The following is a 13,794-nucleotide window of genomic DNA, read 5'->3' as shown; positions in this document are numbered from 1 at the left end:
TGTCCTTTGGACCAAAACTTCTCTTTCTGACAACGATAAGTTACGCGCCTGAAAACATTCCGCAGAACCATGATTTATATGGAACAAAATATGCAGCCTTTTCTAGCTTCATTAGAAGAAGTAAACAGTTCAGCTGCCGTAGGTTTTAAGCGAGGTTCTCTTATCTTTAAACCCGAATTCCCTTTCTTATTACCGTGAGCCAATCGATCGAAAACATTGAAAGATTTAGCTGCTAAAGAAATTCTTTCCTCACTTTCAACTTCACTGCGCAAGAAACATAAAAGGCGCTCAAGGTCAGATTCCCTTTCTCTTAACTCGGCGTTTTCACCGGTTAAACTTTCTGATCCTTTACGCGAAAACCTAAGTCTCTCCCACGTTTTTAAGACTTCATTCGGCAATGCTGATTCTACCAATGGATATAATATCGCGCAATATTTGCCTCTATTTATTCCCAATATCTCCAAGGCTCTTAGATTAGATTCCAGTTCATCGTATAGTTTCCGCAAAGAGCGTGTACCTTGTTTTTGAATAACAAGGGTTAGCAAATCACGAATATAAATCTCCGTTAGTAATTCTTTGTTACCAAAACGCGTCTGCTATGCTTCGATTGCGCTCTTGTAACTATCGCCAGTTGGCGGAAAGCTTTTAACTATTTCCTCTGCAGGAGAATTCTTCTCCATAGCCTGTGCTAAATAAGCAAATTTACCATTATTATCTAATGTAGGATCTTTATCAATCTTTTGGAATTGCCCCCAAAACCCTAGCCATTTCTTCACGTTACCGTCAAACATAGGCAATTTAATCTTCGGATAATGTAACATTTTATTCTGAACAAAGGACGGATCAATTAAAGTTACATTCGGGGTTCCAGAAGTAAGATCTTTTACTTTACTTTCCAGAAGTCTCCACCTATCAAAATAGAATTCAGATTCATCTATTTCCTTAATAAGTAAAGTCTCATCTGTAATTTCTTTAAACATTAATTCTCGTATTTTCATTTCAGTATCAAACAAAACTTTAGCTTTCTCGGCAATAACTTTTATTTTAATTAATTTTTCTTCCTGATTAAATTTAGTTTCTTCATTGTAAAATTCATTACAAGCTTTACTGAATAGTCTTCTATATTGAGTTCTTGCTAATTTTAAAGCTTCCATGATTCAAAAATAAAAAAAGTCGCTTACCTTGCAGACAATATCCTGTCGCTTGATGCCAAATGTTGATTTTTCCGATAATAATCCTATGTGTTATATCTGACTTCGAATCTAAAATTTTCTGAAGAACACAAAAACCTTGTCTAAAACTTAAAGGTTTATTTAACTGGAACTTCAACACGGATGAAAACTTAACATCACAAACAAAAACTTAACATCTTGGGTGGAAAACTTCAAAGTGCTTTAAAGTAACAGCTATGCCGGCACGGTGAAGAACACTTTCCCTTAAAAGACAGAATCCATCTAGCCCTTTCGGCGTATATCTCCATTTCGCTGAATTCAGACATCCGCTCCTACATGTTTTGGACTTAAACGGCCACGCTGGAACTGGAATAAGACTGGATCAGGACCGGAACAGGACTGGAACAAGACGGGAACCGGAACAGGACTGGATCCGCAACAAGACGGGAACCGGAACAGGGCGGAAACCGGAATCTCTCATCCCCTGGCTTCTCCCCGGGCAGGTCTATTCTGGCTCGAACTAAAAGGAACTGTGGTGCCACTAAGGAAAGCACCTCCTTTTATTGCCGGCGGTTGCCGTTACTACAGGCGACTATGCAAATATTTAACAGTCATAGTAGTAATTATCACATTTTAATCTTCATATTACTTTATAGATTGAAAATTAGGCTTCCAAACTGAGACTGTTAGGGATTTCTAACATAATTTTTCAAAATTTAGAACTTTATCACAAATCGTTCGATTTTTTAGTTGAACGCATTTTAAAATATAAAAGAAAGAGATGTTTAGCTACCGCAATATTTTTTATCTTATGTGTCTAAGAATAAAACATTAAAGGACCCCTTACATGGTTTATATTGGAATGTGAGCATATTTTAAACGGTGTCCGCCGAAAACATCGCGGACGAAAACGTCACGGAGAAAATAAATCAAGGCGGAAACGTCGTGGTACAAAACATCGTGGAAGAAAAGAAAGCAAACAGAAAACATCGTGTTACAAAATATTGTGGTAAAAAATAAAGCAGTTTAAACACTTCGCGGTTTAAAAATATCATGGTAAAAAATAAAGTACCTACAAAACATCGCATGATGATAAAATGGCACACGTACGTTTTTCAGGTTTTAAAAATAAGTGCATTTTCGTATCATGATTTGGGAGCGCAAGAGGGATATTTTCACTTCTTTATTTCATATTTTTAAATGAACTAACAGCTTTTTTCTAAAAAAGTAAGAAGAAAACTTAAGCATTTAAAAAGTGAAAATGAAAAGAAAAGTAATGCAAGTTACAGCACTTAATTTAAAATTTATATAGTTAATTACAAATTTTACGCATTTTTTATAATGTTTTACTGATAGTTTTTCATGAAAAATACACTCTAAAAATGTTTAGAAAAGGAAGATAAATAACTGCAGGTTACCCTTATACAAATTACTGAGTTAATTATCAAATTATTTTCCTTTACGTTTGTTAATCTGTTATTGTTTTAGTGAAAATTATATTTTGTTTTGTTTCCGTTTATTCTTAAAGTGTCATTAGTATTTTCACTCTCTTTCCTTCTTACACTACCAATCATTATGCGAAAATGCATCTACAACTTTAAGACTAAATAAGAAGTCTCCTGCACTGCTTCAATCTAACTGAACAACAATTTAAGCCGAAATCTGATCTCGTAAATTTTATTTTTAGTAATAAAACTATATTAAAAATCGATTCTAAGTTCTGAATGCATGCTTCTGTTTCCTTGGGAAACAAACCCTTGGATGAAGGTCCAGACGTAATAAGGAAAAGCCCCCACCCAAATGTCAAAGGCTTATTTTCCCGAAAGTACAATGAATTTATGACAGCGCATAATTTTTTCCTCCTAACGCTAGTGCCTTCCCGCGGAAAATAGCACTTGCAGACTTCTTGGAACGATGTAACCAAAGGCGGCGTAGCAGAATTATCACTTGATTCTCTTTTTTCAGCTAAATTTCGGATTCGGTGAAAATTTGCTTCCCTGTCATATTCTACTTGACAGCTAGAATTATACTGAGAGCAGATCGCGGTCAGAAAATGTTGGATATTCTGTTTTTGTTTTCATAACTGCAGTACATCCGTTAAAATTTTCTCTATATTCTCTTAATGTTTATACATTCTCTGAATTTACATTACTGCCGGTTTAACCATTTTAACATCTTTCATTGTTGTTGGGAAAAGAATGGTGTCTTTATCTCTATCATTCCTTAAATTTGATGAGGAGTTAGATCTCTGCTTACTTTTAAACTATCATCTCTTAAAGTATTACATTACATTCAGGCCTTAAACTAAACCGGAGACCGGTTGAGCTATTTCTTGTTTTTTGTGTGAAATTGTAATTCCAATTGAAACCTCAAACAAATCAAGATACAGTATTTTATGTAATTGTTTACCATTTTCTTAATAATTTATTATATTTTAATTTTTATCTTTATACAGTGTCTCACAAAAGTGATGGGACACTTGTGCTTTACAAAAGGAAACTGTAATAAAATAAATTAAAAAAACATGTAAAATTTTTTGTGGGTGTGTTGCATACTTAAATTTAGTAACAATTATTACATAACATAAATTTTCTCAAAATATTAAAATATTAATGTAATAAAAATACAATTGTTTAAAACCGAGCAAAAAATGGCTCACATAAGTGATGGGACACCATTAGATACTACTACGTACTACAATAAAAATATTTTTTGGGGTTTTTATTTTTACTCAAAAGCAATTGGCAATAATTAATAAAATCGTCTGCAGTATTTCTCAACAGTTTGTTTTGGAATTTTTGTGTTTTTTAGCTCTGTGCAGCCATGAATGCTAAACGAAAAGAAACTTTGCCTGAAATTCGAAAATTAGTTATTAATTTGCATATTGAACGTGGAAAATCTATTAGAGAAACTCCTGAAACAGTTAACTTGAGTCATTGAACAGTTTACAATATCATTAAACGATATAAAAAGAATCATATGATTCAGGATAAAAGAAGACCTGACCGACCATCAAAGCTATCCAATGGAATAAAGCGAATTATCGTTCGAAATATTAAAAAAAAAAAAAAAAAAATCCAAGAATGAGTGCTGCAAGGTTGCTGCTGATTTACAAGCATTATATGGAGCAATTGTTAAACCTGAGACTATTAGAAGAGTAATTCGATCTGCTGGATATCATGGTAGAACAGTTAGGAAAAAATTCTTCGTAAGTGAAAAGAACTGGCTTTCCCAAAATCCAACATAAATAAGAATTCTGATTACTGGAATGAAGTTATATTTGCTGATGAGAGTAAATTAAATATATTTGGTTCTGACGGTAGAATCTTGGTGTGGAGAAAACCCAGGGAAGAATTTCGAAAACAGAACTTGTTGCCAACAGTCAAACATGGTGGAGGAGGAGTTATTGTATGGGGGTGTATGTCGTCCGCTGGAGTTGGCACTCTTGTTTTTATTGACAGTATAATGGAACAGTACAAGTATATTGACATTTTAAATCAAAATTTTAAATCTTCAGCGCGAAAATTGAACCTTCATAACGATTTTAAATTCCACCAGGACAATGACCCCACGCACACTGCTTTGAACATTAGACTCTGGCTGCTGTATAACTGTCCTGAAATAATAAAAACACCACCACAATCTCCAGACTTAAACCCCATACAGAATATTTGGCAAGAATTGGAATCAAGAATTCGCAAACACACCATTTCTTCAAAACAACAATTAAAATCGGTGCCTCAAGAAGAATAGGGTCAAATCACTCCAGAAATCCCAAACAAATTAGTCGAATCCATCCCAAGAAGATTAAATCATGTTTTAAAAGTAAAAGGAAATCCAACAAAATATTAAAACCTTTTAAAAAGTAAATTTTTTGATAAATATTTGATGGAAAAGTAAGTGTCCCATCACTTATGTGAGCCATTTTTTGCACCGTTCTAAACAATTGTATTTTTATTAAATTAATATTTTAATATTTTGAGAAAATGTATGTTATTTAATAATTGTTACTAAATTTAAGTATGAAACACACCCACAAAAAATTTTACATGTTTTTTTAATTTATTTTACTACAGTTTCCTTTTGTAAAGAACAAGTGTCCCATCACTTTTGTGAGACACTGTATTGTATTAGTTCAAAGGGGCAATTTGCCCAGAAGAACTATTCTTTCTGGCATTTTGCGTTGATTCGCTTGTAGGGTTTATATTTATTTTAACTAACATTTATTTTAAGTTTAAACTATCTTTCCTGTCAAGCCTTACTTTTCCCTGGAACTGCCAATGCCAGAGTATGTAAATTTTAGTAGCACGCGCAAGGATTCAAATTATCAGCGGAAGTATTCATAGTTAAATAGAAAGGAAACGAGTTCGAAGTGTGCTTTTCTTACTTCACGAGCGCGGAGGTAGTTAGTCAGAAATTGAAGAACCACACGTTTCGGCCTGTGTGCTTGCCTACGCAAATTGTTAATCTTTCAACGTAATATTCAGAGTTTGATGAAGTATCAGCGGTAGTGTAAAACGCGGTGAGGTTAGTTACGTTTAGAGAGCCTCGTAGTTAGTCTCTTGTTATTATTTCTTTTCAGGTTCTTATTTTTATTTTACAGCCGGTTCGGCGTAGTTTGTGAGCGTCAAGAGCACGCAATTGTAATTTCTAAAGTTGAATAAAAAGGGACTTAAACCCTTCTCAAGACTCTGTCTAATTCCCAGTTTCAGCAGTCAGCACTTTGTTGCGTGCAGGTTGGAGGCGCGCAACGTTACACACTACAAACGATGTTTTACTTTTAAAATTTACGCCACCAAATATTATGGCCCTATATTATATTTAAAGAAATTAAATAATGAATAATCTGCATAAATATATGTAGTACGTTTCTCGCATTATGATAAAACAACGGTACATAGAGCCATTCAATTTTGAATAACGTAATCCTCCTGCGAATATGGGCATCTGATGCCCAGATTTGAAATTTGAAATTTGTTTTAATATCGATTTCATATTTTACAAAATTTTAATGAATTTACGATTAACAAACTCAAGGATTTCAAAGCGAGCAGTGGCAACGTTGTACAGATAACACATTTTTATCTCCAGTGCGCGAGACTGTGTACCGGAACTTCTAAAGATATGCTCATTTTAAAATTATTGTGCGACATTGCTCTTGAACTGAATTTTATAGTTTAAGTGCGAAGAACATGATATTTAATAAATAAAGGTAACACACAAAATGTTAAAAAAACGCCCCTTTGGACGTAATTTAAAATCTGAAACCTTTCAGATTTTTTTAATTATATTAAATTTAATTTACTGTAAACAACTTGTCATAAATTTCAGTTTAAGTATAACAGCTTTGCTCACTATGTTTTTTAATTTATATATTAATTGTTTAATTATTCTAATCATTAAATATTTAATTGATTTTATTAAATATTTAATTGAATTTAATTAATAATTATTTTATTTGTCATTTTATATATTTGGTTAGCTTTGTTCTTTCCTGACAGTTTTCCATAGGGCTCCGGAACTTCTAACTTTAGAAATTAAGCCCTGTTAAAAGGGCATATATAAGAATGCTATATTGAATTCATTTAAATTTCTTCGTGGTAATTACCATTTAAACTGCATCATTCTTAGAATAACACAGTTTCATTTTAAGTTGCATATGACTAAAAATGTAGCAACAGTTCACGTTTTAGTAACAGTTTACATTTAATGGAGACTGTACAACTTTAAAAACATTTATACTCATTTTAATATAAAGATAATATTCGGTTTATAGTTCAACTAATACAATAGCTAGAAGAGATCTAATGGGATACAAAGAAGGCAATGAAACAAGTAATGATCTTAAAGAAAGAATATCTTTAATATTCATTGCATAAGATATGATTTCTTATATTATTTTTATGACATAGAAACATCATTATCGCTCTGATAGATATTGAAATTTCGAGTGAATCAAGAAATTGCAAAAAATATCGAAGCAGTTTTAAAGAACGTGTAACAAGCTCTCAAAATGATAAACTCAATGCCAAAATATTTTTTCAGAGATATCGAGAAAAGCGAAATTGGTAGAAATCCAAGATCGCGTCGAATTAACAAAAATGCTTGTTCTTCATCCTGCAAATCCATTGCTCTCATTTTAAAAAGCAATATCGCAAATTGCCGGGAAATTTCTCTCGCCAAACAATCTCTAGGGAATTCAACAATGCAGCCTGTGAGAATAAAGGCTCTCGAGTTAGGCAAAATCTCAAATTACTTTTCTTTTTACATTCTGCATCTCGAAGAATCAACTTATTATGTACGTTTTATAATAGGATCGAATTCTAGTAAAAACGATGCAAAAAAAATAAATAATTCGCTTTCTCATTATTATATCTTCTTATTAAAAACGCTACTTTCATTCGGGTAAATATGCAGTGGAATGGTAAGATATTAAAGCCCCCGAAGATGGCAGAGAAGAAGAAATGATAACAAAAAAACATGAAAGCAGACACTAGACATCGACATAGAGGTGAGGATAATAACGCTTCTATCAGAAATATTAACGCCTGTGGGCCCAGGAGAAATTAGTTTGCTAAAAGAAGGAAGGAGTCGAAAAGAAGGTGGCTGGCTCTACAACAACAGATGCAAGTCTATTAGAGAGTGCTTGAGATTCTGTATTCTCTCATTACCAATTCTGTCTTGGAAGTAATAAAGTCGCATCGGAAAAATGCTGCACCTACCTACCTTCGGAATAATTTGCAAGTTATTTACATCGGAGAATAGGCTCCAACATGTAAAATATAGACGAAGGAGGAGGAGATTTAAGTTCAGTTCCTCTCCACCCTTTCTGGAGCTTTTCTTAATAGGACCCCTTGCGATATCTCTCAGGAAGCAGCTGAAAGCATGCTTCCAGCAATGAAAATGCAGACGGACCATTTGCCATTTTTTTCCTCCTAGCGCTCATACGCACACACAGAAAGAAGGTTTTGTTTTGTAATGATCTGGTTTTGATAGTTGTGAAATAAAATTTTCAGCTCTTGAATTTGCAAGGCTTAGCGCCGGCGTAAAAAAATTGGGTAACGAGAAAAATCCCTCGTCGTTTATTGATAGTTACAAAGATTCTATAAAAGTTTGAAATGTTTAAAGTAATAGTTAATTAATGCGATCCCACTAAATTGAAGTTATGAACTGAACAAACTCGTTAACTCGTTTAACGATAAGAATTAAATTTGACGTCTAAATGCCTTATGCAAGTTTTTTTTTAGTTGTTTTATGTTTATACTGCTTCTCTACAGCCACATTCAGTTTTGCGCAGTTGTTTACTCTGATCGTCATCAGGAATATTTTTAAGATGGAGATGGCAATCAAATTTTCTATTCCAAGCTCTGTTATTTATACTGCTAAATGGAAAATTCTGATTAAATTGCCGAGTCCATAATAGCCCACCGATGAAACATTTAAGCGTAAAACTTCATATAAAATGCATTTCTACAGCACGGTTTCTTTATAGCATGATTTACTAAACATTTTGTATTTTTACAGTTTAATTTAAAACTGAGGTATAATGACAAATATCAACAAAAAGTTAAAATTTAAATATACTTTGAATGTTATTTTTAAAACAATATGTTTTCATATGTAACTTACCAAAAAATAATTTGTTCAAGTAGGATTATGAAGTAAGTGCTATGATTTCTGCATAGATACCGTTATCAGACGTTTATCAGACCAAGGCTTCTTGTTCGATGTCAGGGAGTGTTTATTGAGTTATCTTGTATTGCTTTCCTATTCTGAGGGTCGGGGACTATCATCAGTGGGGAGTATCCGCTTAAATTGAGTGTCTATGAATATAGGTTTAACTAAATGCAAAATGGAAGAGAAAACGTGAAAAGCTAAACGTTGCCAACTAAACAGTAACGAACATAGATTTCTGGAATTTAGGAAAGACAAACAAATTAATATAAGGAACTTTTAGAAAGATGTAAAGAATAGAAATCAAAATGTTGAAGAAGAAAATTTTGAACATACAAATATTTTATTTCTACGATAATTCTCGCTTCCAATTTATTAAGATTTTAATTTAGGTTCGTATATTTTTCATAGATGAATCTAGGTTCAGTTTAAACAGTCACCCTGGAGTCGTACACTTATCTAAAAAGAGACACCGTGGAACACACAACTTACTATCATAGTTCCATTAAAGACAATGCTTTTATGACGACGATTTACTTGTTGGGAAGGAATGAGAAAGAGTATGCCGAATTCCAAATTCATGATGGAATTTCTTTAACCGTACAGAGGTGTGTTTAGAGATGGCTGTGGGCCCATACCTTTTTATCCATGAATGATAATGCACAATATTATCGGGCTCCTGAATGGTTGAATACCTTCAAAATGAGGCTATTTTTCAAATGGATTGACCTCCCTTCAATCCCGTTCAGCATGTACCATGATACGTCAGACGTCTGGATACTTTAACAGTTGATCAATATTTACAAATAAATTAATTATTAAAGCCTAAGAATCTGAATTCAGTGCTAATTTCCTTTTCTCTCGTCACTACAATTAAACATTGAACTTATCAAAAATTAACAATTCAGCAGGATCATAACACGCCTAATTTACTCTCTCTAAACTTAGATTCTCGCTCGCTATTTAAAATAATTTAATTTGCATTTCCTGGTGGAGTAGATGCAAGAAAAATTCAACATAAGAAATTATGTGTAAATTAAAATAAACCTTACAGTTTTAGTGAAGAACGTACAAAGGATTATCATTTTAAATAATGAAGACTTTGCAGTATTTCTCAATATCAAGCAACTATTCTTACTTAAACAGTTACTGTGAACCTATTCCATTCTAAAATCTTCGCAGAAATATATGCAAATTGCAGTATACTATCCTAATAAATTTAAATACCTAGATATTATTCTCATACTTTTAAATTTTTAATGAAATCTTGAGTCTCTGAAGCAACATTTTATAACAAAGATAAAATAAAAATAAGAGAACTTTGAAGAGTATAAAATATTCGTTTAAATTATACATCTCCGTTTGTTAGAATCTGATGTAAAGTGCATTAAAATATTTTGTGGGTAAAAAATTATAAAAATATATGCTCTCTTAAGTATAGTTAATCATAAATTCTTTGCCTGCGACTATCTCAGTTAAAATGCAGTTTTGAATATTTTAAAAAACCGTGGAACATAATTTTTCCAATTCTTTCATAGGAAATCTATTTATTCTAAAGAGAATTAAATATTTTTTTCATCACAGTTAATTATAACAATCCTACCACCAGTATCTATATACTAGCAGGAAAAATTAAGGGCTAAATTTCAAATTATGCATTACTCACAATGTACTGAAAGAAATACGACAGCTTTCAGCGGAAACGTTAGCACAACATTATTATACAAAAAGCATATTGCAGATTAAGGGAATAAATTAATGTAGAGGTAAAATTTATATACGAGAAGTAATTACAAATTTAAGCAATTCCAGCATCCCTGTTGAAACCCAACCGGTGAGATTATCTGAATATGACACACGATGTCTTTCCGTAGAAATTATCCCATTAGTTGCTAAGTGTCTGAGACTGTTGAACACTGATATATAAAATATGGGTATAAGTCCCAATATTGCGTGATCATCTTCGTAGATTTCCTCATGTATAAAGCGAATAGAAGCCAATTTCTCTCAGAAAATTTGTCATGGGAACCGTTCAACTCCTTAGGCAGACCTTTAGATATAATGTTTTCTTAAATCACTAACTGCAATCTATTCCATTGAATTGATAGCATTTGCAATTAAAATTAAGATAAATTTACTTTCAACCTAAACTAAAAATATGTGTCACTAGAAAATCTTGAAAAGAAGATGGAAATCTGAAATTTAGCTTCTAAAGCATTACAGAAGTTCTCCGGATCCGGTAAATGGGTTCAAATCTAGCAAATGTGTTGGTCAGTTCATTTCAGCAATACCTTCCGAGTTGAGATTTCTGTCTATCTGATCAATTTAAATAAGCTCATCAGTACAACGAGTGTATCATCAGTATACTTAATGCATTGGCTTTTGAATTACTTTTGAACTGAACTTACTGTGTGTTACCATATAGATTGAGAAAACTAGAGCTGAAAGTAAAATTTATTCTAATATCCTAATACAGAGATGCGAAATTTCAACTAAACGCTTATTTTCTCCATCATTAATTTGTTCTGTGAAAAGAAGTAATTTCAGTATAGCTATTAACTATTGATTCTTGGGATACTTCTGTTTAACCAAAAAAAAAACAAAAAAAAAAAAAAAAAAAAAGGCGGAGCACTATTTTCTTACTCATAATCTCCATTACTCATTCTTACATGCCTCCTCACATAAACAATTTGACAGCTGTTTGCTAACTTAGTAAGAACAGTTGATCCAATCCCTCCAAAAAACTGCATCGAAAATCAATATTTATATAAGATGTTTTACACAGTTTACAGTATGTTTCGATACTTTCGAGCCAGTAGATGCTGTAAGATTAATCACGTTTCAAGAGGAAGACGTTGCTTCTTTTGTCAAGACTTCTAATCATAATGCTACAGAATGCAGACACAGGAAATACTATATTCTATGTAAGATACCATGACATAAAACTCTAACGTAGACACCTTTCTGATGCGACAATCGTAAACTCAATAATTAGTATAATAATACGAGCTTCACTGACAACCACACAGCCTACTCACTGAACTGCCGTACTTACTAGAGGCAGCTAGATAAAATCAGAGCCAGAACAGACTACCGCGAAAGAGAATAATCCTGAAAGTACATAACTAACGCACTACTTCCTTCGAAGCTTCCAAAAACAGACCAAGTAGGGACTATGACTACTATCCTCCTCGAGCTCCTTGGAGTCAGTTACCTTTCTTTAAATAAATTTATAGCAAGCACAGGCTGCGACATCCAGTTTAGTCCAATTCAACTCAGAACATAATGTAGACATTATTCTTAGGCAGGAGACAATACCATTAAGGCCAATTCATACCAACGCGGTGATGGGTTGACGCGTAAATCGGTAACCAATCAGAAACGAGTGCGGAGGCAGTATTTTCCGGATGATCTGAGATCGCGAGTTGACTCAATTTTACTTTTCGCTGTTTTCAGGTTTTTTACCACAGTTTTAAAATGAATATGGTTTCAAAATTCTCCTTGAGGAAAATATGAAATCAAATGGAGTAATCTTAATTTTTAAAAGTTTTAAATTTTAAAAGATGTTAATTAAAATATATAAGTTGATGTATAATTAAATTAACTATTTACTTCTGAAGTTTATTAAAAGTAAATATAATTATCAACCATAAATGAGATATAGTTGGTAATTTTTACACAATAATCTAAAGCAATAAATTATTGGAAGGAACTAATGCTAGATTTTGAAAACCTACATTTTGAATTTTTCTTAAAATCTACTTTAGTTTAAGGTTGATTTACAACCTCCTGTTGCCAAATGTATAAAGCGTTGGCCTCCGGTGTCAAAATTGTCGGTCCAAATCTCACAAGGGTGGTATTGTAACGCAGTTGGTATTTTTAAGAAATTATTTACAGAAAATTTTATTGCTTTCTTCAAAACAACACATGCTTATTCATTTTGCTGAAGACGAAAATTAAAAACCAATTCACTGATGACACTCTAGCGCTGAGGTTAAAGCGCTAAAAATGAAATTTGACGGATCATGCACTGAAAATTCGAGATTTACCTTTTCCTTCCTTTGAAGTGTGTGAATACACTTAATAGCTACCGCGACTTTTCTGGAGGAGGAGGGGGGCACAAGGAATTCGCAATGTTTTCCAATGTCTATAAACGTGATTTTGGTCCAGGTCTTATTTAGTGCATTTTCTCATAAAAACGAAACTTTGTCACTGTTTACAAAATGATATAAAGACCTTTTCTGATTTTATGGAATACATCTAGGCATTTTAATGGTTTCATGTATGTTTTTCTCAAAATGAATGACAGCTATCGATGTAAGAGGGGAAATGCTCGAAGATCTTTTCTCTTTAAATAATCTCTGCTTAAATGACATTAAAATGGCCTCCCCTACATATGAATTAGCATGTAGAAAAAATTGGAATAGCATCACACTTTCATCCACAGTACTTTCAAATGCAATAACAACTGGACGGTACATGAGCATTACTTAATATCAGACCACAAGCTATTCTCCTACTCCATAAATTGTAACATAAATGCAGAATTAACGAAGGTATTTAAAATTACTGCAAGCATCCAAGTAAAGTTTATAAGCCTAGACTTCTAGAGTCTGCTATTCTCCAGTCTCCGAATAATGAAGAAGCAACAACAAAACTATAAAGAAAATCTAAAAAGAGGTAATCCTTCCCGACGACCCATGTCGTTTGATAATCGAATCCAGGAAAAAAAAAATAAAAGCAATATTAGAGTCAGAAGCACAACAAATGACATAGTGTTTATGGTTATAGAAATAGTCAAGATGTTGCCAATAAATTAAGCGCCCCAGATGGGATAAGCAACTCAGTAATCAAAGTAATTTAAAAATGCAGAAATGATACTTTTACTTTAAAAAATTAAAACTTTAAAAATGCAGAAATGATACTTTTACTTTAAAAAATTAAAAAT

Source organism: Stegodyphus dumicola, chromosome 1 (genome assembly GCF_044657685.1).
Source record: "Stegodyphus dumicola isolate Sdum_Otavi_A_Nest chromosome 1, ASM4465768v1".
In the NCBI taxonomy this organism is placed as follows: domain Eukaryota; kingdom Metazoa; phylum Arthropoda; class Arachnida; order Araneae; family Eresidae; genus Stegodyphus; species Stegodyphus dumicola.
The sequence above is the reverse complement of the archived record's forward strand: the minus strand, read 5'-3'. Positions refer to the sequence as shown.